Here is a 26,907-nt window from a genome sequence, read left to right on the forward strand (position 1 = left end):
GGTCTATTTGCCTCATATAAGGCCCTAATCTAGCATAGAAGCGTTGCGGCTCCGTGCTATTTGAAGGGGCATAAACGTTCAACAAAGTAAAATTTATGTTATTAATGACAAATTATAGGGAGGCTAAGTGCCCTGGGATTATATTTTTAAAGGAAAGTTTTGATGGCCAGAAATGGGGGTTCAAAAGAAAAGCCACTCCCGCAGTTCGGGAATTGGAATTGCTGGAAAAATTGGTCGTTTTCATCATCCGGTTCCATTCTGCATGGGATGCTGGAGTAGTGTGGGTCTCTTGTAAGAAAAGTACGTCAAATTCTTTCTGTAGTGCAAGGTTCACCACTTGGAGTTTGCGCAACTGACTCGCACCACCATTTATATTTAAGTTTCCAAAGCTCATTTTTTTTAGCTCATCTTTTGCTCTCACCATGTACTTTTTTAGCCTGCTACATTGGGCTTCTGTGAAATGGTGGTCACGAGGCCGTTGGATGATGTTCCTTGCCGTGTCGATGAAACCGTGCAGGTCAGAAAAGTGATCTTTAATGTCAACGTGTCTCTTTCTAAAAGTGTGATTGAGGAATTTCAATATTTGGGTTGGTAAGACATTGGATTCATTTGTTGGAGGGAACTCCTCAATTTTGTAAGATTCCTCCTCAGACATGTCGGAACCACTGTCCGGGAAACTTTCAATTACTGGTTATTGGGGCTCTGAGGTAACTTGTTGTGTGCAGGTGTCATTCTGCTCCATATTAATAGGAGCGGGAGGGGGTAGTGGAATTAAAGGAACCTCAGGTTGTGGGGGGTGGGGGGGGAGGGATGGTGGGGGGACGGGGGAAACCATAACAGGTTTGGGTAAGGGTTGGGGATCTACGTAGTGTGTTCAAAAAGTATCCGACCTTTATTTTTCGTGCGTAAAAAAAAAGAAGCTAGGGAGGCGTTGATTGGTGCACGTATGTAGGCGATCCCCATGCACACGCGTGAAATTTTTCCCACCTGCAGAAGCTGTCATTCGACGGCAGACCGCCGATGAGTGAGGACATGTAAGCGAGCGCCGTCGGATTTTCGTTTTTGACAAAATGACGGAAAAACTTGAACAACGCTACTGCATCAAATTTTGTGTTTTTTGGCCTCGGGGATGTTGGATGCTTCCATTGTGATGACTGCAACTTGGTTTCTGGGTCGTACCCATAAACCCAGGACTCATCGCCAGTGATCACTGTGTTGAGGGAGCTGGGATCGCTGTTCACAGTCTCCAGCATGTCCTGTGCGATCTCCAAACGGAGTTGCTTCTGCTCAATTGTTAGCAGCTTTGGTACGAACTTCGCTGAGATTCTCCTGAAGCCCAAATCCTCCTTCATAATGGAATGAACGGTGTTGAATCTTGCGGATCGTTTCCACTTGGGAATCGCCAAGCTTTACACAAAATTTGATGCAGTAGCGTTGTTCAAGTTTTTCCGTCATTTTGTCAAAAACGAAAATCCGACGGTGCTCACTTACATGTCCTCGCTCATCGGCGGTCTGCCGTCGAATGACAGCTTCTGCAGGTGGGAAAAAATTCACGCGTGCGCATTAGGATCGCCTACATACGTGCACCAATCAACGCATCCCTAGCTTCTTTTTTTTTTACGCACGAAAAATAAAGGTCGGATACTTTTTGAACACAGTAGTACATTCTTATGCGCGAGCAGTTCGTACCGGTTTCTGGTAGTAGTAGTTTGGTCGGACAGAGGCATTTCTGAAGTGTCTGACTGAAGAACTACCACCTTTTCTTTACGAGGTGTAAATTAATTCTGAGGTGTTTTTGTCTTTGTGAGGAAACAAGTGTAAACCCATCCCATATGTTCTTGTTCGTATTATCAGCTGTCGTTAAATGTGGTACGATGTCATCTGAGACAGTAGTTGGGGTAGTTTGTCCATCAGTGTTGAGAGGTAGAATGGGATCTGAGACAGTAGTTTGGGTAGTTTGTTCATCAGTGTTGAGAGGTAGAGGGGGCACAGTATTGGTCGGAGAGCCTGTCTGCTCGGTCACAGAGGGTGCAGTTTGGGGACAGAAGCATTTTAAATGTCCGAACTTTCCACATGTGAAGCATTTTAATGTCTCGGTTGACGCATATACTGGTAGTCGTGATCTTTTATTCAGAATTTAAATACCACGTTCAACACTTTATCCACGTTGGATGTGGGAAGTACAATGTATGCCTGGCGTCGGAAAGATATGACGTGCTTCACCTGTTCACTCTGACAGCCCAGCGGCAACATCTTGACCTGGGACACGACCGTGCCATACCACGATAGTTCTGCTAACAGCGACTCATTCTTTAGAAACGGGGAGACGTTGGATAGGAGTATTTTAACAGCTGGGGTATCGAGTGGGGAAACCAAAACGAAGTGTCCATTGTCCGTGGACAGACCAGCCGCGACAACCTCATGTACGAGGCTTTCCTCGACTAAAAAAACGACGATACGTTTATTCATTCGTGACGCTGCACGAATCTATTCCATACCAATTATATTACCAATACCAATAACAATGTGTTCCACACTAACCTCATCGGGGGGAACACACACCACGCCATGCTTCCGTGTGAGAGCTTCGAAAGCAGCATACGGGAAACGTGTCGACATTTTATGAATTCAAATTGCCTGGACTAAGCCGATTTGGGGCCGGGGGAAAAGGAGGGGTGGGGGAAAAGGGAGGGGCCAAGTACAGCTTTCTGTAATAAGCAGGGGGGTGGGGGGGGACCGCAAAAAAACGCCACTCGGCATGTACTAGCACGAAAAAACGAACATTCCAGTGAAGAGAGGCCTGCGACAGTAAAGCTCTGCAAAGCTGCACCCGGCGCTCCAGAGATCGACAGGTGTCCCGAAGCCGCAACCTAGCAGCACTTCAGGGGCATGGTACCACAAGGTAATGACCACATACGTGAGTAAAACACACCTCAATGAGGAAAAGGGTGACAAACGATCGCAACTCGTTAAGAGTGCCGATAGAATACCACTCACCCCTCGACCTCACCGAAAGGCGTTCTCTCTCTCTCTCTGTCTCTCTCTCTCTGTCTCTCTCTCTCTCTCTCTCTCTCTCTCTCTCTGTCTGTCTGTCTGTCCATCACAGCAACACAAGCGAGGAATGTAATCGGGGGAGGGATAGGGGATGAGGAGAACGAGTAAAGTTAGGGGAGAACGGGCGGGGTATAAAGAGGTATAAAACACATGAACACTGCTCGGACTTCCAGGAAAGCAGTTGGTATTTCAAAAAGGTGGATTTGGGGTGAATTAATGGGGGTAGAAAATATCAAGGTTTTGGATGGGGGAAGGCAAGAGATGGCGGTGAACAGCTGTTTTAAATACCTGGAGGGTGGAGTGGGATTGAAGAGAATGAGGGAGTTTGTTTCAAAGGCAGGAATAAAGAGGAATGAAAGAGTGAAGGTGAACAGAGAGTCTTGATTTTGGCAATTTCACCAGAAGAGGGTCTTGTGCGACCTGTAGGAATATTTGGGGGACATAGCACAGTGAGAGAGCTGGGGGAGCAAGGCTGGAGAGGAGTCGGTAGAAGACAGAAAGACCACCAACCTGCCTGCGGTGAGTGGGTGAAAGGCCCTTGGAGTTAGCTTCATCGCGGGAGATTCCAATGATTCTGAAAGCTTTGGTTTCAACAGCGTGAAGCCGAGCTAGGTGTGAGGCAGGAGCACCAGCCCAGAGGGGATAGCAGTATTCCATTGAGCTGCGGATGAAAGCCTTGTATGTGGTGAAGAGCTCAGGTGTGCGAAGGTAGGACTTTGCATGACGGATGATGCCCAGTTGGCTTTGGAGGCCAACCCTAACCCTAACAACTGTCTTTGGATGCCAGCTTGGAAATGTAGTTTTCCCAGGAAATATCATGGCAGATATAATAGTGAGACCCATATGCTTGAGTGACAGAACTTCATGGAAAGGATTGTTGAGAAAGTAGATGGGAGGGTTGTCCAGTCAGTCTTTTCAGAGAGACAGTACGAGTGTGAGATTTGTCAAGCTTGAAAGACATGTTCCACTTGTTTGACCAGTCTGTGATTTTGTCCAGGTCTGCACAGTGTGAGGAGGCTGCAGACTGCCGATCTGAGGGATGAGGAATGGAATAAAATAAGATTTTAATAAAAGTGGATAATCAACATCTAAAATCGCAATAAAATGTTAATAACTGGAGCAAACCTTTGAAATGGTAATATAAGATCAAGGTTTTGGTTGGGGGAAGATAAGCGATCACAAGATGAGGTCACACAAGATCTGTCAGTAACCCTCTTCTTGTGAAATTGCCAAAATCAAGACTCTCTGCTCACCTTCACTCATTCATTCCTCTTTACTCCCCCCTCTGGAACAAACTACCTCACTCTCGTCGATCCCACTCCTCCCGCCATGTCTTTAAAACAGCTGTTCACCACCATCTCTGGTGTTCCCCCATCCAAAACCTTGATGTCTTCCACCCCCATTAATTCACCCCAGATCCACCTTTTTTTTTTTAATCCCGACTTACTTTTTTCCTAGAAGTTCTAGCAGTATCCATGTATTCTATACCTTTCCCCCCTCCCCCCCATGGTCTTCCCGTGCCTCCTCCACCCGAAGACCTCTCCCTCCCACGGAGCTTCCGTTGTCCCTGTTCTCTGCTGTTGTACTTGTGTGCTTCCCTATCTCTCCCCATCTTGTCTCGCGCTCCCTTTATTGTATGTTTTGTGTGTCCGTTTATCTTTTTTGTGATTGACAAAAAATATAAAAAAGTAGATAATCAACATCTTTTTTTTGAGGCAAGCTGCAGAGAGAAAGTTAAAAAATATAAGGATAAAGCAAATCAAAATAAATGAATAAAATAACAATAAAACATCCAAGACACTGGAAGTAGCAGAGGCTGGGTAAAATGCGATTAAAAATCTAAAATGATGCACAGACACTCCATCCTCTCATCGAAGAGTTCATGCCTCTTCACTTGTGGTCTTGCCGGGTGCATCTTTATCGGACACTGCGGTCTTGGAGAACAACTCATGCTGCATTGCGTCACTTGCAGTGATGCAGATTTTGGGGTCGGAGGTCAGAAATTTTAAGAGTAGACCCTTCGCAATCGGTTCGATCCCGGGCACCTGGACCATGGTGGGTGGTGTCTTTTTCAACAAAGGAGGAGTGAGGCAAAACATAGTCCGCAGACCGGCTGTCTTCATCTGGTAACCCCAGCATGTCAAATATTTTGTTCAGATGATGGATTTCAGACATTGCAGTGAAGAGGCCTGCGAAAGTAAAGCTCTTCAAAGCTGCACCCGTTGCTCCAGAGATCAACAGGTGTCCCGTAGCCGCAACCGAGCAGCACTTCAGGGGCACGGTACCACAAGGTCATGACCACAGACATGAGCAACTTTTGAAGGCTGTAGATTTGAGCCAGGCCAAAGTCAGCATTTTTGAGCTTCCCACAACTGGTCACCAAGATGTTCTGTGGTTTGATGTTGCGATGCACCACCGGGTGGATGAGCAGAAAATCCAGGCCTTTCAGCAACTGCTGCATCATGTCCCGGATTTGAGTCTCTGGTAGGCCGGGCGGTAGGACAGTCTTCAGAAACTGGGAGAGGTCGTGATCGACGAATTCAAGCACCAAGGGTATTCGTTTTGTATGCTTGTATGTAACTGTATGGATGTATGTTTGTACGTAACATCGTTTTGTATGTAACTTGGCAAAACACGTCAAGCAATCTCACAATGTTAGGGTGCTCAAACAACTCGAGATGGCGCAGCAGAGCGACCTCTCGGTGAGTGCAGTTTGGAACCCCTTCCCCATAGGTCTGCATACGTATCTCCTTGACAGCGACAAACTGTCCATTCTGAAGGTTTTGGGACTTGTGGACCGTTCCGTGTGAACTGTTTCCGATGGTGGAAACACGCTTGCGCGATTTCTCAGACATCAACAATCTCTTATTTGCACCACTTCCGAACGAAGTGCCCTCCAAAAGTTTCGCCGAGAGAGATAGGCAGAGGCAGAGGCGCACAGATAGACGCACAGATAGACGCACAGATAGACGCACAGATAGACGCACAGAGACAGAAGGGAATTGTATCCTTCATTCAAAAATTATCCCTGGTGTTGGGCTAGCGGCTAGGGTGCCGGCTTAGGATCCTAGGATCCTGGGTTCGAATCTCGGTCGATCGCCGAATTAATGCCAGGGGGGTTGACTCAGCCTGTCATCCTTCCGAGGTCGGCTAATTGAGTACCAGTTCACTGGTAATTTCCTGTTTGTCGTTGAAGGCGGAAAAAAGGGTTGGCGTCAGGAAGGGCATCCGGCCGTAAAACATTGCTTCAAAAAGGGGACCAAAAAACAACAACTACCACGGTCCCCGAAAAGGCCAACACCCGCTTTGCGGGGAAAAATGGCCTCTAAACGGTGGTATTCAAAAAACAAACAAGGTTCACATTAAGCACAAAATCACTAAAAGGAAAGGTTATGATGAATTATAAGTTGAAGAATATCTCAGAGAACAATCAACATCTGAAATGGAAATAAAAGTGGATAATCAACATCTAAAATGGTTAAAAAAATGTTAACTGGAGCAAACATTTGAAATGGCAATATAAGTGGATAATCAACATCTTTTTTTTTTAGGTGAGGGCCTAAGAGAAAGTTGGAAAAATATTAGGATAAAGCAAAACAAAATAAAAATAAATATATAAAATAACAAGAAAACATGCAAGACACCGGAAGTAGCAGAGGTCGGGTAAAATGCGATTAAAAATCTAAAATGATGTACAGACACTCCATCCTCTCATCGAAGAGTTCAAGCATCTTCTCTTGTGGTCTTCCTGGGTGCATCTTTATCGGACGCTGCGGTCTTGGAGAACAACTCATGCTGCATTGCGTCACTTGCAGTGATGCAGATTTTGGGGTCGGAGGTGAGAAATTTTAAGAGTAGACCCTTGGCGATCGGTTCGATCCCCCGCACCTGGACAATGGTGGGTGGTGTCTCTCTTTCAACAAAGGAGCAGCGAGGCAAAACATAGTCAGCGGACCAGCTGTCTTCATCTGGTAACCCCAGCATGTCAAATATTTTGTTCAGATGATGGATTTCAGACATTCCAGTGAAGAGAGGCCTGCGACAGTAAAGCTCTGCAATGCTGCAGCAGGTGCTTGAGAGATCGACAGGTGTCCCGTAGCCGCAACCGAGCAGCACTTCAGGGGCACGGTACCACAAGGTTATGACCACAGACGTGAGCAACTTTTGAAGGCTGTCGATTTGAGCCTGGCCAAAGTCAGCAATTTTGAACTGCCCACAACTGGTCACCAAGATGTTCTGTGGTTTGATGTTGCGATGCACCATCGGGTGGATGTGCAGAAAATCCAGGCCTTTCAGCAACTGCTGCATCATGTCCCGGATTTGAGTCTCTGGTAGGCCGGGCGGTAGAACAATCTTCAGAAACTGGGAGAGGTCGTGATCGACGAATTCAAGCACCAAGGGACAGGCTCATCATTTTGTCTGCAACTTGGAATAACATGTCAAGCAATCTCACGATGTTAGGGTGCTCAAACAACTCGAGATGGTGCAGCAGAGCGACCTCTCGGAGAGTGCAGTTTGGAACCCATTCCCCGTAGGTCTGCATGTCGGGAGGAAGAAATAGGCTTCCACCACAATGAAAGATTGACGAGCGTTATTAATACACCAAGTACACAGCCGGGAGGAATGCTGACATCTACAGCACGAATGGACAGCATGCCACATCAGCCTTCCTAGAGAATATACGAATTCAAAGTCCGTTAATATAGGAGTTCACTAATCAGGGAATCCCCGCTGAAACTGAGCAAGAACAAAGGAAACTGGACTCATGGTCCTCCCACCAGCATCCCTAAATGGGGTAATTTCCCCCACCGACGTCCTTTACTGGGCCAGGTCCCCCACCGACATCCGTCCTGTTGCCTCAGGGGAGTGAAGCAAACGCTGTTATCTCGTGGGCCAGATGCCCTTTCAAAACTCCAGAATGACAAGAGTTGTAATTCACTGGAGGGAGTTTGCATTCCTGGTTCCAGTCGGGTCGTGAATGTGCAGGAGGCCGTTTGAAGAGTCCCAGACTTTTGTTTTACAAAAGAACCATAAAGGATGCATGAGGAATCCCAGCCCTTTAGATTCACCTTTTGGATCCACTTTCAGCAAGCATTCTCAATTTAGACTTAATCCAGATCAGTAAACGTCAAGCATTCTGCCACACGAAATACAATTAATGATTATAAGAATCTACCAGAGAAAAGGTCTGTGTATACAAACTCATGTATCCTACGCATAGAGATCTACATTTCACACATTGTCCGCATTTCTGCCTGCGGCTCGTAAAACAGCTTCCAAACCGAAGGAGAGGTTTACAACAGGCCCATTTGGCCTGCGAGGGGAAGCATGTATTTCTCATTTAAAATATATAATGGCGAAGCAAAACTTCTTTTATTGACTACAAATAACAGTTTATTCTATGGTTTATAACAGAGTTTGTACAGCAACAAACTCTCACCGACATTAGGTGCTCAAACAACTCGAGATGGCGCAGCAGAGCGACCTCTCAGAGAGTGCAGTTTGGAACCCCTTCCCCGTAGGTCTGCATACGTATCTCCTTGACAGCGACAAACTGTCCATTCTGAAGGTTTTGGGACTTGTAGACGTTCCACGTGAATTGTTTCCAATGGTGGAAACACGCTTGCGCGATTTCTGACATCTCCAACAATCTCTTAATTGCACCACTTCCGAACGAAGTGCCCTCCAAAAGATGGGCCGAGAGAGATATAGAGATATAGAGATAGAGATAGAGATAGAGATAGATAGACAAAATAAAGAAAAAAGAAAGAAAGAAAAGAAAAGGAAATTGTATCCTTTATTCAAAAAACAAACAAGGTTCACATTAAGCACAAAAACACTAAAATAAAAGGGTATGATGAATTATAACTTGAAGAATATCTAAGGGAACAATCAACATCTGAAATAGTAATAAAAGTGGATAATCAACAACTAAAATGGTAATAAAATGTTAACAACTGGAGCAAACATTTGAAATGGTAATATAAGTGGATAATCAACATCTTTTTTTTTTTTAGGTAAGGGGCTCAGAAAGATAGAAAAATATTAGAATAACGCATGACAAAATAAAAATAAATAAATAAAATAACAAGAAAACATGCAAGACACCGGAAGTTGCAGAGGTCAGATAAAATGCGATGAAAAATCTAAAATGATGTCCAGACACTCCATCTTCTCATCGAAGAGTTCAAGCGTCTTTGCTTGTGATCTTCCTGGGTGCATCTTTATTGGACACTGTGGTCTTAGAGAACAACTCATGCTGCATTGCGTCACTTGCAGTGATGCAGATTTTTGGGTCGGAGGTCAGAAATTTCAAGAGTAGACCCTTGGCGATCGGTTCGATCCCGGGCACCTCGACCATGGTGGGTGGTGTCTCTCTTTCAACAAAGGAGTGAGGCAAAACATTGTCCGTGGACCAGCTGTCTTCATCTGGTAACCCAAGCATGTCAAATATTTTGTTCAGATGATGGATTTCAGACATTCCAGTGAAGAGAGGCCTGCGACAGTAAAGCTCTGCAATGCTGCACCAGGTGCTTGAGAGAACGACAGTTATCCCGTAGCCGCAACCTAGCAGCACTTCAGGGGCACGGTACCACAAGGTCATGACCACAGATGTGAGCAACCTTTGAAGGCAGTAGTTTTGAGCTGCCCACAACTGGTCACCAAGATGTTCTGTGGTCGCGATGCACCACCGGGTGGATGTGCAGAAAATCCAGGCCTTTCAGCAACTGCTGCATCATGTCCTGGATTTTAGTCTCTGGCAGGCCGGGCGGTAAGACAGTCCTCAGGAACCGGGAAAGGTCGTGATCGACGAATTGAAGCACCAAGGGACAGGCACATCGTTTTGTCTGTAACTTCTTTGAAAAACATGTCAAGCAATCTCACGATGTTAGGGTGCTCAAACAACTCGAGATGGCGCAGCAGAGTGACCTCTCGGAGAGTGCAGTTTGGAACCCCTTTCCCATAGGTCTGCAAACGTATCTCCTTAACAGCGATGAACTGTCCATTCTGAAGGTTTTGGGATTTGTCGACCGTTCCGTGTGAACTGTTTCCGATGGTGGAAGCACGCCAGTACGATTTCTCAGACATCTGCAACAATCTCTTATTTGCACCACTTGCGAACGAGCTGCCCGCCAAAAGTTCGGCCGAGAGAAAGAGAGAGATAAGACTGAGAGAGAGAGAGATAAGGGAGAGAGACTTTGACTTTTTATGTCCTTTTATTACAAAAGTATAAAAAAAACAATAAATGATTATTCAAAGAAGACAATCACAACAGTTGCACAACCCTTTTACATGATAAATAAACAAAATATAAGCAAACAAACAAGTGTGTATATAGGAAATATGCTACATCATAAATATTAACTGACCTTCAGCTATTTTGCAAAATGCATTTTTTACACACCACTGCTTCTCAAAGAGTTGTAACTCAGAACAACAACAAAATTCCAGCTTAATTCTTGAAACAGAGAGCTTTAAACATTTCCAAAACATGGAAACATTTAAACATTTCCAAACTAGAACGGGCACTCGGTAGAGCGCATACCTTCGCCGCAGCTACTGTTCTGTACTGTACTAAAATACGATTTTGACCTTTTCGTGACCTTGACCTTGACCTTTGACCCGATTGCTCCCAAAATCTAATCAAATGTGTCCCGTATAATAACCAATCATCCCACCAAATTTCATGCAATTCGGTTGAATACTTTTTGAGTTATGCGAATAACAAACACACACACACACACACAGACATACAAATTAATACACAGCGATCAAAACATAACCTTTCGCTTTTGCGAAGGTAAAAAGCTGTCAACTCTGTACTAGAATAATCATTGCTTATCTTTGATTTTTCTGGTCTTGTATATCGCCAACTTGGCTTGCGAAAGAAAGAAGAAGAAAAAAAAAAAAACACCTTTAGAGGCCATTTTTCCCCGCAAAGCGGGGGTTGGCCTTTTTCGGGAACCGTGGTTGTTGTTTTTCGGTCCCCTTTTTGAAGCAATGTTTTACGGCCGGATGCCCTTCCTGACGCCAACCCTTTTTGCCGCCTTTCACGACAAACAGGGAATTACCAGTGAACTGGTACTCAATGAAAGAAATTTGCGAAAAATTGTTGCGAAAAATTGTTGCGAAACTCAATTGCGAAAGAAAACTCAATTGCGAAAGAAAGAAAAATGAATTAATATTGTTGTTGGGGATTGGAAACGCCCACAAGGGCCAATAATAAAGGCAGGAAAATCAAACACACAGGAAAACCATGCAAGTAACATTTTAAATAAAAACAAATATGAGTTAACCGGTCACAGCGTACGCATGAGGCAAGGTTTCAGTTTGTCCACAAAATGGACATTGCCTACTTATCGCTTGCGAGAAGCGGTGAATTAGGGAATTTATCGGTCGGATCCAATGAGCAATTCTCCATCGAAGATCCCCAACACGTTTTGGCAAAGGCTGTTTATAGTACCAACCCCAAATAGGGTAAAGGGGAGGGGTATTCACCAGGATTGCAGGCCATCTACAGGGTACAGGGGAGGACAACGAAGGAAAAAGGACTTTTAAGCATTGCACATACAGGGTCTTTCGATTGCTCCCAGAAAAGGATAGAGAGTGGCCAAAACGAATCGGTTCCAAACTAAGAGAACCAGATAGACAAAGATTGGGGAAGGGTGGAGAAGATTCAGAGGTGGGTACGGAGGGGTTGCTTGCCCAACCATTTGAGGCACAGTAGATGTGAAGCACCGTTTTCAAAAAGCTGTCAACTCTGCGACACAATCTAATGCCACAACGTTTAAGGAGTCACTGTTGACATATATTCTGTCCAGCCTCGCAATAGACACCCGGCCATTTGCACAGCGGCACCAGGTATATTGACGTGCAGATGGATTCTGGAGCCTCCACACATCCACAAAGGAAAACTTAGACAATGCTCTCCTTCGAGGCACGAAGCTTGCTGGAAGGGGCTCTGCTCCATTGCGATCAAGAGTGGGGTCCATTGTGAAGTTGAAATCCCCATTCAGACAAACAATACCGTCAAAGTCAAGGTGTGTGAGAGTAAAATCCATCTGTGTAATTTTTTTTAAAATCTTTCTGTGCTATTACTAGGTGAATATACATTTAGGATCGTGTGCTTATAACCATTGTTACGGGGTCCCCCCCTTACCTCTGGTCTCGGTGGACCTCCGAACCCCGAGTGTCCCCGGCAGAAAGATGTGTTATCCTTGGTTGAAATCCAGCAAATAGTGAAACCCTCAATGGAACCAGCAAATGAAACGGTCAAATCAATAATGCAACCACACCAGGTTATAACCAAACAATAATATATTATAAATCACACACAAAGAGCCATACAACAATGGGGCAATCACCCCTACTTTCAAATCTTACGATGATATCCTTGTCCAGCCCCTTAACCCCACACTCACGGCACCTCCCAGTCTGTCTCTGCACCCCGTACAAGGCGAAGTCCCAATGTCTCTGTACGCTCCCACAATCGGGGAGTCAATGCCCGATGGTCAATTGAGGCGTAGGCGAGCGAGACGACCCCGAGGTCACGTGCTCAGCACCCAGCAACACAGCGGGGAAAGGAACCTCACAAAGACGCGCTCCGACGTACACGTTGCGGTTCAATCGGCGAGCCTCCGTATAATTCTCACGTGCCCCTTTCTGGCACAGCCGTCCCCGGCGAACACCGGGGAATAATGCCCAGCTGACACGACAAAAACCTGGTCACTGCAGGTTGCTTGCGTGGCGAAGATGGCGGACTGCTTTCACTCCAACCCAGGATTTGAGGCCCGGATCCTCCGGAACCCCAATGAGAATACCCAACGACACAGGCTCCACACACTCCGGCGATATTTCTTATCGCGCGAACTTCCCTTCAAGGACGCAAACTTCCCTCGCACTGTACGTCGCACGCTCGGGCCGGAGCTTCAACAACAACGTCTGTTTCACGATCTCCTCGCCTCTCTCTCCTTCGCTCCACCTCTTCCGGTCTCGATCCGGATTTCCGGCCACATTTTACCATGAGCGCTTTTAAATCTTTTAACCACAACAACCCTTTCCCTTAAGTCACGATAAGCATTATATCTAGAATACTTCGAACCAACAACAATATTCATAACAACAATCATTAGGGCCGAATCCATAACACCATTAAAAAAGAAATTCACTGAGACTAAATGCCCTTTTATAATTTCCTTAAAAGCAACACCCTGTGCACCGAAATAATGATGCAAATAGACAGCAACACTAGCATGAGAGCAGGCCAAGCTGCTAAAGAACCACTGTCCTTTCATCATTCTAGTCCATTGGCTAACGCAAGAAGGGCTACACCTCGTCTCTTGCAAAAGAACAACATCAAAACGTTTATGCTGGACAAGCAACTTTACCTGGGCCTTGCGCAGGGGGAACACCCCCCATTCATATTTAAGGTTACAATAGAAAAGGTCTTCTTGTAAATTTGAAGAAAAATAATTTGGTGGGGAAGAAGTCAGACTGCGCCTGCAGCTCCTTCCTGGCTATGAGCCCACATTTCCTAAGGTGAAATACTTGTGACTGTCACACCAAGCTGTTCGGCCTTAAGGAGGAGATGTTTGGAGGAAGTTATGAAAGCAGACAAATCTGGAAAGAAATTATTGATTTTGATTTGTTTCTTTCAAAACGTGTCTTGAAGAAACTTTAAGATCTTGGTGGGTGACACTTCAGCACCTCCCTCGGAACCTTGAAACAAACCTGGATCATTCCAGGCTTCAATACCAGCACCGGAGGCAAGCGACGCGGCACCGTCCGAGTCATCATCAGAGTAGTTTTTGTTAACATTAACACACTCTGAAGTGAGTGTTTCCACAGCGGAAAATTTGCCCTTTACCTGAGGTGGGACCGGTGTTTCCGTAATGGGGGGTTTTTTAAATCCACGTGAGCAACTGAAGTTTCTGCAACGGAGACTTCGCACTCTACCGAAGGAGAAGAAGTCGTTACATTTTCCACCTTCATTGTTTCAGCCATTTAACACTCCACAAGGAGTGGGAGTGCATCAGGCACCTCATTAGAAGTTACCTTACCAGTAACCATGGAGGTGTTTACGATCGGATCTTGGGCTATTATACGCTGATACGCTCGCCACAATCAGGAACGGAAACTTCTTCTTCTTCACCTAAAACGCTGAATCTGTTTTGCAAAGCAAAACCAGCCGTGGACAAATCCGTTTCTGAAACAGGAACGTTATGCTCCTTTGCCGGCGCCATCTTTTTCGGACAACTTGATTGCACGTCCCCAGCCCCACCATGTTTTTGCCTCTTTTTGGAGGTCACAGTGTTGAAAACCCCGTCCTCCGACGGGGGTTCCTCGTTTTCCAGCCTCAAAGGTGAAGGCTGATCTAGCGTCCTGGATATAGCACTCGAGGCAGCGTTTGGCTCAGTCCGTGTAGATGTGCCACCAGACATAGACGTCGGACAAGCACCTTTCAAATGTCCGTGCTCCCTGCAGGTGAAACACGTCGTCATCGTCTCCGTTGCGATGTACATTGTGTAGTTTTGATTATTAGCAACCAGCGTTGCCGACGCATTGAGCGACTGGGCGTTGTTCTTTAACACGATGTAGCAATGCCGTCGGAAAGACATTATGTGGCGAACCGTTGAATCAGATCGCCAACGAAGAGGAATCATGGAGACCCGTGACACCACGGTCCCAAACTGTTTTCAAACGGAGACAATATCTCTACTTTTCACGCACAGCGGAATATTTGATAAAATAACTTTCACCGCCACTGTGTCCATTGGACTCACATTAACAAAAATGTCCGGCGGTACAGACAAACTGGTTTCGACCGCCTGGGCTACGTAATGCTCCTCCGAAAGAAAAGCCACAACTAGTTGGTTCATCTTCGAAGCTGATAAAACGTTCTCGATCCCAATGAGCTCTCGCAAGCCCAACACAATGTCCTCGACCCGAACTCCGTCGGGCAGACTCACGATGACTCCATTCCTTTGTCAGCGACTCGTAAATGCTATTCTGCAAATAACCGTTTGCCATAGCGCTAAATGAACCAAAACAAAGGAAATATTTGAAAAAAACAAAAAAACAAAATAGACCCTATCGCAAGCAAGACCTGCAGGTGAAGGTGAAATGAAAAAAAAAAAATGGAAAAAGGGGGCCGATAAACGACGATGATGAAAAACACGGCAAGCAGAGCACAGGCCCGAAGAACACAAGGCTCAACAAAGAAAGGAAACACGGGGAAAACTTCACAAACACGTACAAGGACACAGAGGGAGTGAAATGGGGGATAGGAAAGACAACAACACAACACAGTACTCACAGCTCCTCATACACAGCTGCCATGATGCCACACACATGCATGACTCACTAACGACCAGCAGGGGGTGACAGAGAGAGAGAGACTTTTGACTTTTGTATACCTTTATTTAAAAAGGTAAGAAAAAAGGTTAGACATAGCCAATGAACAACAATCATAAAAGGAAGGTAAAAAATAAAAACATAAAATAGTACAAGTGCACGTTTAAAAAGAAAAGGTGAGATCATCGTCGACTACTTTGCACAGTACGTTATTGTAACACCATTTTTGCTTAAAAAGATCTAAATTATTTAAGTTTTGGTGAAAATAAAACTACGTAGCCTGTCCATGGTAAGGGCCTTAAAAACTGTTCAAACATTGAAGCCAGCATCAGGGTTGGCAAGAAGTTCAGCTTTTATTGTTTTATAAATTGCTAGCTTCCCTTTAGCTATTAAAAAATCGGTGAGCACAGATATGGCAGCATTCTTAGGATTCAGTGGCAAACCAAAAATAAACATACGTAAACAAAAAGAAGCATTCATATGGCAGCACAATTGTGAAAACAAAGTAAAAAGTGGGGTCAGCCTTGCACAGTCAACATAAGCATGATGTAAATCTTCAGAGGCCAGACAAAAGGGGCATGAAACATAATTTAAAACACTAAAACGGTGTAATAAAACATTGGTGGGTAAAATCATATGTACAATTCTCCAAGAGATATCACCATAGGGGGGGGCCTGGGGCATCAGTCACTTCAAGTTTTTGAAAAAGTTTGATTTTTGGTACCATTTTGAAGCTTAGGGTCTAAGTAAGAATTTTGGTCCGAGTGGACAAAGATCACATGGAGTCTTCATACATTCCCGCCATTTTCCAAGATGGCCGCCATCAAAATCTAATACTGACAATATCTCGGAAACTAATCAACCTAGAAACATGAATTTGGTGTCTATACCTAGGTTTTCATGGTCAAGGAATCCAATAAAACCATTTCTGACTACATCAGAGTATTTATTTGTCCCGAAATGGTAAATTACACAACAAACGTTATAGCAGAATTTAGCAGAATTATGCATGTTAACAATTAAGCACATACGAACGTAAATTCTATAAAATACCATGAATATAAACCGAACATTCTATTTTCATTGTTCTTAGTGATATTTGATTGATTAGGTAAGTGCAACTAAAAAATCATTACTCATTCTCACAACCATCATGGTCATTTAGTTGGGACATGTGCACTTGCATAAACGTGAGCACTTCAAGTCAGCTTTTTTGCACTTGCATGACGAGCAAGGTTTTGTGCACGCGCATTTTACGTCTAGATCAAACACATCCCTGGCAAGGGGCAACGTGGTCCAGATGGGAACCAGTTGGCCATCTTTTTCCATCCATCCATGATTGCTTGGGCTTGGGACTAGTGCCAGTGGCTCGTGCGCTGTAGTCCAGATGCTCGCCTGGAAGACACTCCTTTTGAGATGTTGGTCCAGCGCATCACTTGTAGGGGGTATTCTTTCCACATCCCTAGTCCTGTGACAGAAAACCCTCATTCGAACAAGGTCAACGTTGGTGTCATCAGTGATAGGTTCGTTGGAGTACATTTTGCAAACAAAGTGACTCACCACTTCCCTCAACTCTGGCGATGTAAGAAACGGGGTGCTAGCAATTGTCGCAAACTCACTCAAGAGGGGTGGAACCTCATCTTTCCGCTTGAAGCAGTATCGCTTGCCCTTGAATTTGAAAGCTGACGTGCTGTCTGATCCAGTGAATGCATGAAAGAGAGCCAAGGCTTTGCACATTGTCACACCCAAACTTGAGGCAATATTGTTGAGGGAGATCATTTTGACTGTCTTTCCTGCTTTGAAAGAAATCCAGATATCTGACTCCGGATTCACCGCCTTGATGTGGTGGAAGTTACACAGAAGTATTACGACAACGTCTGTGTCGCCAGATGAATATTGGAGGGCATGAAGAAGATGTACCAGGACACGAGTGTCTGCCTCCTCATGATTACATCGTCCCATGGGCGGTCCATTCCCTGCATTGAGGACTTGGTCACCAGAAGTGATATAAACCTGTTTGCCATCTTGGAATGGTGTTTGCACAATGCTTGTTGACAGGAATGAGAAGAGCTCTTTTTTATTTTCGGCATTAGCCAAAAAGTTTTGCCAGTTTCCAGGCACTTTGGCAGAACCAGATACTCGCTGTCGTGTGCCTGTTCCTCGCTTTTCTCTTGTGGTCGCTTTGATTGACATTGTGCGATACTGATCCCATACAATATCCACTCTCGCTGCTCTTTTCAACTCATGCTGGATTCTTGGGCAGAATACTTTGGTGAAATATTCATCAAATGTTTTGCCTTGGACAGTTGTGCCAGGAAGAGAGTGGATCAGTGCACCACCATCAATAACGATGACCCCATAATCATCTGGTGCGACGAGCTCCTCATCCGCGGATAGTCCGGTACTTGCACTTGCTTCCATAATGCACGCCAATAAATCTGACTTGGTGCAAGAGTTGATGGACCCATCAGAAGCCAGTGCATCTGGTGATGAGGAGGATTCGTGACGGAAAAATTCCTCCAAATTTCCACCCCGGCTATCAACCATAATGAATGCTTGTCCATACAGCTCTGTATGTTGTTTGAAGTGCTGCACCTTCTTCTGAAGTGCTGTCTTTTTTCGAGTTTTCTCATGGAACAGCAGCAAGTTGTTTTTCTTGATCGGAGCTGCCAGAGGTACATCATTTGAGTCCAGCACATTCTTCCGAAAGTGGTCATACTGCTCTTGTCCTCTAGATTCTAAGACACGGACCGATGTGGCGGCAGACTTGTCAACACACACTTTATTGTCTAATGTAACTAGTTCTGCACTACTCTCTTCAAAGGGATTCCCTCTGCTTTGCAGCACATCCATGAGATTTGTGACATGACGCCTAAATCGGTGCTGGGATGTACTTCCTTCCTCGTGATGAGGGAGCTCTTGATCTTCGTCGTCATCTACATCAGTGAATTGCTCTAGAACACGGCTAATTTCTGGACCAGTTGCAATCCAGCGTTCTAGCATCTCAGGGTTCTCTGTGATCCCGATCACTCCCCCAACTCCTTTCACCCGTTTGTTGGCCTGCTCGTGTGCTTGATCAATCGGAATGGAAGAGTAACGATGATTGCTTCGACTTATTGCCCAGTGACCTGCTTCAAACTCCTCTTGGATGCTAGATGGAAGACTTTCAAGGTCTCTGATGAATACGGGAACCCACCTTGCATAATTCTGGTGATCAAGTGCAAAGAACAGAAGCACAAGGTTTTGCAGAGTAGCCACCATAAGTTTGAACTTTCGCTCTCTGTGTGATCTAATAAACATGAAGATGAGCTGTTCGTACTTGTGAATGAGTAACCAGAACTGCACTGTTGGTTTCTCTTTGCAAGCTACAGAGACCCAGTCGTCGAAGGTCATTTCACTTCCGCCGTCCTCATAGGCTCGTTTCAGTAGACTATCGAGCACCACAACAGTAATCTGGTGAGCATACCGTGTTCTCATTGGATCATTTGCTCTCAAGTAAGATGTCGCTGCAGCTACTGTCAAGGCAATGCCAGCCTCTGCAAAGGCTTCAGGCCATCCAGACCCTCGTAGGAAATCTCCCATAGTCGCCCACAAAGCCATTTCGATGTGGAGCCCTCCCAACATCACCAGAAACGTATCTTCTCCAAAGAGTTCAGGAAAGGTCCATTGCATTTTCTTGGCAATATCAAAGAGTGGCTGGTCCACTGCCATGATTGGGATTTGCTGTGGGTTGAGGAACTCGGTTGTTTTCTTGACCAGGTCCATTCCATGTCGAATCATTTTTGGTGTAGCTGCTTTATCACGGAATAGTGGTAGCATGGCTTCAATACATTTCTCTGTTGATCCCACAGCATCCGATCGAGAAGCATGATATGCCGACCACATAATTGGAGGAACAGTTTCACTTTCAAATTCCATTTGCATATTTTCCTGCACCATTTTCATCCAGGCCTTTTCATGGTGTTCCTCCTTGTCAAATGACGCCATGGACTGTGGCTGCACGTCTTTCACAGGAGGTTGGGTGACAAGATTCCGGCTCATAGGTGGAACAAACGTGTACAGAGGAGGCAGCATTGGTCCCTTGGTGCTTGATGCTCGTCGATGGAAGTCGATTTCTATAGGTTCTTGGTCCAGCCCTGGGTTTTCTACTGAAGGAAACTGAAACATGGAGATACCTGTTCCATGAAATGAGGATGTGGCTGTTCTGGACGTAGGATTGTGATCTAGATTGTCAAGGGCTGTCCCTTGGTGCTTGATGCTCGTCGATGGAAGTCGATTTCTATAGGTTCTTGGTCCAGCCCTGGGTTTTCTACTGAAGGAAACTGAAACATGGAGATACCTGTTCCATGAAATGAGGATGTGGCTGTTCTGGACGTAGGATTGTGATCTAGATTGTCAAGGGCTGCAACCGTAAAAATCTGCTGACGAAGGTTGCTAGGACAGACTATATCAGCGTTGGCATGTGCTCTTTCAGCAGTAGCTTGTGCATATCCAACTTCAATGGTAAGCACTCTCTTATATGACACGCTAAGGCAATACTGATGTAGCAGTTGTACCAGTTTCTTGCTCCTTGTTTGGGAATGCAGTTTTAAGGCCAAAAACACTGCAAGAGGAGGCTCACATCTCCAGTTTGCAGGAAGAGAAGTGATGTTCAACATGGTTAGTTGACTCATGGAGAGAACTGTCCTGGAATTGTCTTGCATAGGAGATGATTTAGGACCAGTAAGCAGTTGACGAAAGAAATATTTCAGCTTTGTTGGAACAGCAGATTCCTCACAACCTTCAGGAAATGACCCCTTGAAATTGAAAGCAGTATCATGATCCAAAACTGCTTTACGTAGAATTGATGCTGCCAACAGTAAGGTACGTGATTCTTCCTCTGGTGTCTGGCTCGCGCTGGAGATGATTTTTCGAGCTGTCTCTGAGCAAACAAGGAATACTCGATTTCGGATCCCTTTTTCTTCTGTCAGATGTGGGAAGTGTTCAAGTACTCTCTCTTTCAGGCGTGTGCAGTTCACTGTCTTACGAATCTCATGCTGTCCCAACCTTTCCGTCATCATATCTGTCAAATCTTGGAGAGCAAAGATTCTACGTCCTCCAGCAATTTCTTCACTGACGAATTGTAGTAGCTCATTTTCTACTGTGATTTCAGTGTCTTGGGTGACTTGACCTTGTTTTGTACTGATTAGCATTTCATAATGCCGACGGTTGAATTTAGTGTAGCAATATCGATGATAGTTAGCTTCAATAGCTACCAGATCTCCTTCTACAAGCCGTGCTACAATGCGATCCTCTCCCAATGAAACTGCTTTGTCATGGATGTTCTCGGTGAGGGAAACTTTTTGGAATGAATGGTCATCTTTACTCGTTTCTTCATTACAGAAGAGACATAAATTTCGATTAGTTTCTGTGCTAGATCTTCTTGGTCGTTTTCGTAGAGGTGGCAAGCCTTTGGAAGAACGTGTTTTTGCCCGGTCAAGTGCTGATGCCTTGTACAACTGACGACATGTTTTGTGCCAGGATGCTCGATTTGCTTGCATAGATCCTTCATCTGGAAGTTCCAAGTTTGGGTGAGGTGCAGCATCAACATCTCGGAATTGATTTACAAGGCTGATAATATCTTTGTATGCCTCCGCCCTACGTACACCAACTGGGTTGTCAAGAGGACAGACAAGTTCTTCGTTTGTTTTTTCTTGGCAGAGGACACACAACTCACAGTTCGTTGTCTCAGCCATCACACTAGCCTGGAACGAAAAGAAAATACATGTAAGTATATAATAACCAAGCATAATCAAGTATACATGGACATAACATAACACAAAAATCTGACAAGTAGGGATTCAGCAGAAGCAGTTGCACATACATATGAATTATCCAAACCGATTTCCAAATATACAAAATGTATTCATGTGTGCTGACTTATATAACACAATGGCTATTGTATTTAGATATTTGGATACATACTGATATATCAACAGATATATAATGCGACTAGAAAATGTGCTAATGAGTTCGTGTACTGCACAGATATTCCAGCAAACAACCTAAGCTGATTCCATGATCACAAAGGATAAATGTGAGATCCTAATTGCCATGGTTATTTTTCTACTTTTGGGGAACAGAGATACACCTACTGATTTAGAGACATAACTGTTTGCTTCCCTGGCCATAAAATTCTAGGCATGGACACCAACAGCATGACTGAAGGTTTAGTGGTTTTGGAAGTATAGCCGATATAGGATTTTGGTGGCGGCCATCTTGAATTTTACCATTTCGGGACAAATAAATACTCTGATGTAGTCAGAAATGGTTTTATTTGATTCCTTGACCATGAAAACCTAGGTATAGACACCAAATTCATGTTTCTAGGTTGATTAGTTTCCGAGATATTGTCAGTATTAGATTTTGATGGCGGCCATCTTGGAAAATGGCGGGAATGTATGAAGACTCCATGTGATCTTTGTCCACTCGGACCAAAATTGTTACTTATACCCTAAGCTTCGACCTGGTACCAAAAACTAAACTTTTTCAAAAACTTGAAGTGAAAATGAAAATTTGTTCATGGTGGGAACCCCACTACCAGTCCGTTTTACAATCGGCAGAGCATACATGGTGACCCATTGTGGGCAAGGGGGAGACCCCTGTGGTAACATCCCTATCCATCTGGATCCAAACCTATCTTTGCATACGTAAGGATGCCGGATGGCAACACAGAGGTGGTACAGGCACTTTTTTACAGCACTAGGAAGTGGAGAGGAAGACAGGCACACAGATTCTGTTAATGTAGCTGATGATATTTGCACCTGATGAAGGGAGAGAACATGCATTGCAGGGTCATTGTTGTTGACATCAAAATGGAGACCCAGTCCTCTGAAGGTATGCAACACTTCTTGAACAAGCATTCTGAGTATTGCGCTGCAATACATGTCCCCTACCGGCAGTCTGTCGTCCGGAAAACTGTTGGGGAAATTACCAAGGTTTATTTACCCACAGGTTCTGAATCGTTCCCAATCGCTAATTACCTCAGGACGGGCTCACCTGTGATTCGCACTCGGGACTTCGATTTATACACCTTGCAGACAGGTCAGCAGAAGCACGAGAAAATAAGTTGTTGATAAAGAACCTTTCGAGTCGCTAAATATCAGTAATTTATTATATTTTCCGGTTCACGATCAATGATCGATGTGTATATATATGTTGCTCGGCTTGGCTCCGCCCCTCCCGAAAGCGCGCACTGTGTCGCGCTTTTGACGTTCGCAGACGAGGCTGAGGACGCGCGGTGCGGCTTGAGGAGAACTCCAGAATAAACAAGAGATATCCATTTTTTTTTTTTTTTCGTTTAATTAACCATATCTGCCAAACCACGTGCCCTATCGCAAATTCCAAAAGGTCATTTTAGTAGACTGACATGCTGAACAGATCTGTGAAGTTTCCCCTCGATTGGATCAAAAATAACGTCGGAGCTCTGTTTTAAAGGTTCATGCTTAAAAACATCATAACTCCGAAACCATGTGACGCATGACATCATGCTCACTGACTTTTTTGTTCGTCATGGGTATGCGATTCTGCCTGCAACGTTTGGCCTCGATCTCTTCAGCCGTTGCAGAGAAAAAGGGGTTTTCATGTTTTCACGAAAAACAATATCGCGGCTGAACCACGTGACCTGTGACGTCATAATTACCATTAAAATATTCTACAGACCGAGTCTCCCCTACGGTGAAAATTTGATCTCAATCTGTCCTATTATTGCAGAGAAAATCTTTTTTAAAGGAAATTAAAACTTAAAATGGCACTGAGTTAAGGGTCATCAGAATTATCAGAATTCCCAAAGTTCAAAGTGCCATAACTTTGTCAAAAATGTTCAAAACGTCATGAAGTTCGAACTTGACCTGTAACTTATCATGAGGAAACCATGTAATGTGCCAAGTTTGAAATCATTAGCATTAAGAGTTTAGAAAAAAAGTCCGGAAAACTGTTCTTTGTGTGACGGACTGACAGACTGACAGACTGACAGACTGACCGACGGAGGGACGGCGTGCAAACCTATAGTCCCCTCCGGTGTACACCGGTAGGGGACTAATAAGCTGGGAGACAGCTCTTACAGAGCGCATTCCAAGAGCAGTTGCAATATGTCCTGCTGAGTGCCAAGTTTCATTCTGGTTATCCTGCAGGTCTCGTATGACATGCACACCAGAACTTGTGAAATATTGCACAAAAGCCGTGATCGAGGTATGTTGGGAAAGAGTGCATTGTAAAAGATAGGCTCGTCGAGGAAGTTGTTGTTGTAATGAGCCATATCTCAGTGCACCACGAGAGGCTGCCAGGCTTGCAGCAGATCTTGGTAGAAAGGAGGCAATGGGGAGATGTCAACATGTTGCAGGTCTATGAGAAAAAGTTCCTTGTTGAAATCAAGCATGCCAGCCATTTTCAACAGGTCGTTGGTGGTTATCCGCCACGGCAGCAAAGTGAAAAAATGAAAACAGTGAACAGTGGCGACTCAAAAAGCCATTACTCGGCTGACAATGTCAATGAGACCGTGGCCACCTTCTGCCAATGGAAGGTAAAGGACTTCAGGCTTGACCCAATGCTTGCCACCCCAGAAGAAATCCAGCAGGTGTTTCTGGAGTGTCAGCAACAGTGCTTCAGGAGGGTGCAAAGCAATCATTTTGTGCCACAAAGAAGCCACTACATTATTAATTACTAAGGCACGTCCTCTGTACGACAATGTTGATAATATTCCTCTCCACTTTCTGGTGTCTGGGAAGACACTAGTCTGGTGTCAATTTTATTAACTGTATTAACCCAGTTCTTTCCCATGAAAGCTGGAGTGCCAATGTACACACCTAGATAATGGATGCCTTCCTTCTCCCACTGCAAGCCTCTAGGAAGATAAGGCAAACCACCAGCAGGGGTATGGCCAATCCATAAAGCTTTACATTTGTTCCGATTTACTGCAGTTGTGCATGCCGAAGAAAACTTTTCCAAAGAGTTTAGTAGCATGGTGACATCATCACTGCTACGCACCACAACACACACATCATCAGCATATGCTGAAGTGACAATTGGCCTTTCGGTTGGCAACACGGGAAAACCTGGTAAGCTGCATTGAACCTTTACTAATTCGCCTTCGTGCCAGAGAGAGTAGAGAATGCCTGATAAGGGACACCCTTGGCGGACTCCTCTTTCAACCGTTAGTGGTGCACATAAACTGTTATTGACTTTAATGATGCTAAAACATGATTGTACAGCAATGAGATGTGAGAAATAAAGGCTGCCCCAAAACCAAACTGTTTTAAGGTATGAAAAACATATTCATGGCTAATAGTCAAATGCTTTCTCTTGGTCAAGTAAAAACAGGCCAGCATTCTGTTTTTGTGCAGCACAGACGTCCGACAAGTCCCAAATTAAAAAAAAAAAATCATGAATCGACCGATTTAAAATACAAAAAGATTGATCAAAGTGCATTAAAAAAAAAACTAAGAAGGGGCTTTATGCAGTTTACATTTACAAGGACTTTGCTTTGTGCGGATTACAAAATCCTTTCCAGAGAGATAGGCCGCCAATTTTGTAAAGACTGTAAGTCTCCTTTCTTCAGGATAAGGCACACAATTGCACGGCGACAACTTAGAGGTAACACACCCTCTTGTAAACTATACTTAAAAACATCTAAAAGTGTCGGACCGAGTAAGTCCCAGAATGCTTCATAAAATTCCACAGGTAAACCATCAAAGCCAGGTGCTTTATGATCATTAAGGCTATTAAGAGCTATTAAAAGTTCATATACTGTAAAAGCTTGTTCGAGATAGCGCTGCTGTGATTCTTCTAATTGTGGTAGATTTTGAGTAAAATCAAACATTTCTTGATCATTACTTTTCTTTGCAGTAAAAACATTCTTAAAAAAGTCTCTGATAAAACACTTCAACTGAGCATTCTCCTCAATAATTTGTCCATCACTTGAGCGTAAGCTTAGCAACAATCTATTAGACTTTGCTGCTTTTTAAAAGCTAAAAATAAATATTTACAACAAGTTTCTGAGGTAGATAGGCCTTTTACTCAGAGTCGTGTTCGCACTCCAAGAGCATCATCTTTAGTTAAAACATTCAGTCGGGCTTGTTTCTCGTGAAGCCGATGGCGTCGTACATCCTCATCAATGTTAGTCACGTTTTCTTGCAAGTGAAGAATTTCTTTCTTTAAAATGCATATCCTGCATTCCTATTCCTTAGAAATGTTTCTATTCCTTAGTAACACGAGAAGTGATTCCATTACAAGGGTGAACAGTAAGTCGGAGACAGGGCAACCTTGCCTTACCGACCCCCCTTTGAACCTGTATGGGAGAGCAAAGCTCATTATTCACCTTAACTAAACTGAATATATTGTTGTACAATAACACAATATAAGTCCTGAAATTATCTCCAAATCCACGAGCTTCAAGCACATGATTCAAAAAGACATGATCGATGCTATCAAAAGCCTTTTCTAAATCAAGAAAAATTATACCAAAGTCATTCTGCACACAGTTGACATCTATCAGATCTCCAATGAAAAATATGTTATCATACATGGATCTACCTGGGATACAATAACTCTGATCAGGGTGTGATCAACACTCTGAACCAAATCGCTAATTACCTTTTTAACTCGATTCGCCAAAACCTTTGAAAATATTTTATAATCGGTGCATAGTAGAGAAACAGGTCTCCAATTCTTCATGTGCCGTAAATCACCAGCCTTTGGAAGAAGGGACATCACTGCTCTTCTCAAACTTAAAGGCAATTCTCCATGAGTCAGTGATGATTCAAGAACATGCATCAGTTCTGGACCTAACTGTTCCCAAAATTCCACATAAAATTCAGCCGGCAGGCCATTGATTCCAGGGGCTCTTCCCGAGTCGATTCCAGCCAGGGCTTGCATTAACTCCTCAAGCGTAATTGGTGAGTCCAAATCCAGGCGCTGGGGCTCAGTTAACAAGGATAGGTGAGAGGTTAAAAGTCTCATTGTTTCATCACAAACAACCTGTTTTGAAAACAGTTTGGAAAAGAAATCTTTAACACATGTATGTCTCTGTGATTTACAACAACAGCTCCGCTAGGGTCAATGACAGAAAAAATGTTCTTGGGTGATTTACTGGCAGAATCCAGATGAAAAAAAAGCTTTACTATGGGCATCTAAAACCTTTACGTTCTTAACCCTTAGTCTAAATAACAACCCTGCTGCTTTCTCCTGGATTAACTCTCTCAACTGAGTTTTCTTTTCTAGTAATAACTGGTAGTTTCTTGCATTATTATTCTTAGCAAGTTTACCTTCAAGCTGTACAATGTCAGCTTCCAAACAAGTCATTGTTACATTCTTAACATTTGTAATGTTTGCTCTAAACTGTTGACAAAACACCCGAAGCTGGGTTTTCGTATTGTCCCACAAAAGATTTACTGAAGAAAAAGAGGGCTTTCTTTGGATTTGATTAGCCCAGAAAACTTGGAAGGCTTCTTTAAATAGACCAGC

The 26,907-nt window shown here is 44.2% G+C and overlaps 1 protein-coding gene and 3 pseudogenes across 1 annotated transcript in view; 1 reads left to right on the top strand and 3 right to left on the bottom strand.

Annotated features, from left to right (window-relative positions):
• The window catches only part of LOC137436117 (adhesion G protein-coupled receptor B3), a 999,412-nt gene that overhangs the window by 407,117 nt on the left and 565,388 nt on the right, over positions 1-26,907 (top strand). The window lies entirely within an intron of this gene.
• On the bottom strand, positions 4,935-5,909 carry LOC137436321 (cyclin-dependent kinase 6 pseudogene; annotated as a pseudogene).
• LOC137436322 (cyclin-dependent kinase 6 pseudogene) lies at positions 6,778-7,597 on the bottom strand (annotated as a pseudogene).
• On the bottom strand, positions 9,242-10,143 carry LOC137436325 (cyclin-dependent kinase 6 pseudogene; annotated as a pseudogene).

The sequence above is a fragment of the Myxine glutinosa genome, chromosome 11, assembly GCF_964187855.1.
Source record: "Myxine glutinosa chromosome 11, kmMyxGlut1.1, whole genome shotgun sequence".
Classification (NCBI taxonomy): Eukaryota; Metazoa; Chordata; class Myxini; order Myxiniformes; family Myxinidae; genus Myxine; species Myxine glutinosa.